Source organism: Lupinus angustifolius, chromosome LG11 (genome assembly GCF_001865875.1).
Source record: "Lupinus angustifolius cultivar Tanjil chromosome LG11, LupAngTanjil_v1.0, whole genome shotgun sequence".
Classification (NCBI taxonomy): Eukaryota; Viridiplantae; Streptophyta; class Magnoliopsida; order Fabales; family Fabaceae; genus Lupinus; species Lupinus angustifolius.
Genome location: NC_032019.1, coordinates 9,727,892 through 9,731,833, shown reverse-complemented (window position 1 = coordinate 9,731,833; position 3,942 = coordinate 9,727,892).

The following is a 3,942-nucleotide window of genomic DNA, read 5'->3' as shown; positions in this document are numbered from 1 at the left end:
GAGTATGCTCCCCCTATCTTGTATGCTCCCCCTTTCATTTGGAGTGAAGTGCCTGAAATAAAATTTGACAGAAAATACATTCTCTCAATTTTCCCAATTTTTCTCCCCCTTTTGACTTCATCAAAAAGTAGAAAAGCCAAGAGTCCAACACAATATATATATAGCATACATTATATATAGCACAATTGATATATAAATAATAACAGTGCATATCAAAATAGCATAATATCAGAGCATAAAATCAAGTATTGTTCAAACATAAGAACATAGCATAACATAGTAGTAGATGTTCAAAGCATAAAAAAAATAAAAACAATTGTGAAGTTCTGAAAAATGCAATTTTCCCTTAAATACCTGCTTAGAGTAATCGGTTACTCACTTCTGAGTAATCGGTTACTCACTTCTGAGTAATCGGTTACTCAAACTTAAAATTTTAAAAAATGACAAACAGCAAGTTTGAGTAACCGGTTACTCAAAATGAAAGTGGGTAATCGGTTACTGACTCTATAAAAACCATTTTTATGCATTTTTAGAGCTATGAAAAAGATTTTAACCCAAAAATAGAAGCATATAAACATAAATGCACATAATTAAGTTCAAGTAGGCATGAGATAACATGGTGAAGCATACACATAATCATATAAAAGCATTTTTAGGACAAGTAAGCTTCATCAAGAATGCCTAGTTCAAATCTAATTTTATAAAAAAGTTCTTTTGCCAAAGGTTTAGTAAAAATATCTGCTAGTTGATTATGAGTATCAACAAATTCTACAGATACATCCTTCTTTTGAACATGGTCCCTTAGAAAGTGATGTCTTATATCTATATGTTTGGTTCTAGAATGCATAATCGGATTCTTTGTGAGATTAATAGCACTAGTATTATCACATTTCAGCGGAGTGCAGCCTAAGTCTAAGCCATAATCTCGTAATTGTTGCTTAAGCCACAACACTTGGGCACAACAACTACCTGCTGCTATATATTCAGCCTCAGTAGTGCTTAGAGCTACACATGCTTGTTTCTTGCAAGACCAAGAAACTAAAGCATTGCCTAAAATGTGACAAGTACCACTTGTACTTTTTCTCTCAGATTTGCATCCAGCAAAATCTGAATCCGAGTATCCAACCAGTTCACATATACTTTCTTTAGGGTACCACAATCCAACGTCAGTTGTACGTTTTAGATATTTCAAGATTCTCTTAACAGCAACTATGTGTGATTCTTTAGGTTTAGATTGATATCGAGCACACAGACATACACTAAACATTATATCAGGTCTACTAGCAGTTAAGTACAAGAGAGATCCGATCATACCTCGATATTTAGATATTTCAATACATTTACCGGGTTCATCTGCATCGATGTATGTTCCTGATCCCATGGGAGTAGCTATCGGCTTGCAGTCATCCATATCGAATCTTTTTAACAAGTCTTTGCAATATTTGGATTGACTCACAAAGATGCCATTATCAAGCTGTTTTATTTGAAGTCCAAGAAAATAGTTCAACTTACCCATCATGGACATTTCAAATTCCCCTTGCATCATTTTGCTAAAATCACTACACAAATTTTCATTAGTAGAACCGAAAATAATATCATCAACGTAAATTTGAACTAATAAAGTATGATGATTAATTTTCTTAATAAATAGAGTAGTGTCGACCTTCCCTTTTGTGAAACCTTTTTCTGTTAGAAAGTTCGTTAGACGATCATACCATGCGCGAGGCGCTTGCTTTAGGCCATATAGGGCTTTCTTTAATTTGAAAACATGAGAGGGATGTTTGTAGTCTTCAAAACCAGGAGGTTGCTCTACAAATACCTCTTCTTGAATATAGCCATTGAGAAATGCGCTCTTGACGTCCATTTGATAAAGCTGAAAATTAAGAGAACAAGCATATGCAAGCAATAGCCTAATAGCTTCAAGTATAGCAACATGAGCAAAGGTTTCATCAAAGTCAATACCTTCTTCGTGATTGTATCCTTGGGCTACTAGTCTAGCTTTGTTTCGAACAATAATACCATTTTCATCAGATTTGTTTCTAAAAACCCAACGGGTTCCTATAACATGCCTATTCTTAGGTCTAGGAACAAGTTCTCATACCTCATTTCTTTCAAACTGGTTTAATTCTTCTTGCATAGCAAGAATCCAGTGCTCATCTTCGATTGCATCATCAATCTTAGATGGTTCAATTTGAGAGACAAAAGCCATGTTTAAACATGCATCAAGCATTCTGCGTGTAGTTATACCTTTACTCATATCGCTGATGATGTTATCAATAGGATGGTTTCGATGAGTCTTCCATTCTTTAGGCAAGTCTGAGTGGTTATGCTCTTCTTGAGAGGATAGATCATCATTCATTCTCAATTCTTCAGTATTGGTTGTAATGTCAACAATAGAAGTTTCTTTGGTAGGAGAACTTGGTAAGTCATCATCATCACAAGATACTACATCCTTTACAACAGGATTAGTTTCATCAAAAGATACATGAACTGATTCTTCCATGGCTATAGTCCTTTTATTGAAGACTCTATAGGCTTTACTCGTGAGAGAATAGCCAAGGAAGATTCCTTCATCTGCTTTTGCATCAAACTTACCCAAGTTGTCCTTACCATTGTTTAAAACAAAACATTTACAGCCAAATACATGCAGATAAGAGATGTTTGGTTTTCTTCCTTTAAAGAGTTCATAAGGGGGTTTTCTTAAGAATTGGTCTTATAAGAACTCGGTTCGAAACGTAACAAGCAGTGCTAACTACATCAGCCCAAAAATATTTTGGGAGGTTAGTTTCATTCAACATTGATCAAGCTAGTTCTTCTAAGGACCTATTCTTTCTCTCTACAACACCATTTTGTTGTGGTGTTCTAGGAGCAGAAAAGTTGTGATTGATCCCTAGATCATCACAAAATTCTTCGAAAGAAGAGTTTTGAAATTCTCCCCCATGATCACTTCTTATAGCAACAATTTTTAAAGATTTTTCATTTTGAACTCTTTTAGCATAAATGCTAAAGGCTTTGAATGCCTCATTCTTATGGACTAAGAATAGAGTCCAAGTGTATCTAGAGAAATCATCTACTATAACTAGAGCATAATAATTTCCACCAAAACTTTTTGTCCTTGAGGGACCAAATAAATCCATGTGAAGCAATTGTAATGGTCTATCAGAATAAACTATATGTTTTGGTTTAAAAGATGTTTTTGTTTGCTTACCCATTTGACAAGCACTACATAGTTTGTCTTTAACAAACTTCATTTTAGGTAAGCCAACAACCAAGTCTTTCTTAATTAGCTTATTCAAATGTTCCATATGAATGTGAGCTATTCTCCTATGCCAAAGCCATGCATCATTATTATCATTTGCAACTAAACATGTTACAGGTAATGCAGAATTTATGTCAATCATATAAATGTTATCTATTCGCTTACCGACAAGTTTAGAGTTATTGGAATCCTTACTTTTGATGATGCATTTGTCTGGGTAGAATGCCACTTGAAATCCTTTGTCGCATAATTGACTTATGCTTAGAAGGTTATGCTTGAGTCCTTCAACATATAATACTCCTTCTATTGTAGTTGAGGGTGGCTTTCCAATTCTACCAACTCCAAGTATTCTTCCTTTGTTATTGTCACCATATGTGACGTATCCTTTGTCCCTTGGAGTCAGGACAGAGAATTTGCTTTTATCGCCCGTCATATGTTTTGAGCAGCCGCTATCCAGATACCATAAATTGCAGGCGGCTCTCAAATCTTCCTCTTCATCATCTGAGTGATGAGATGCCATAAGTGACAAGTGAGCTTGTTCTTCATTTTCTGTCTCAGATGCAGAACTGGTGTCGTTATCTTCCCAAGCTATGTATGCCCTTCGTCCGGTCTTTGTGTCGTTCTTTCCTTTGAAGAAACTTTTCTTTAAGTTTGGACAGTCCATCTTCATGTGGCCAGGTTTT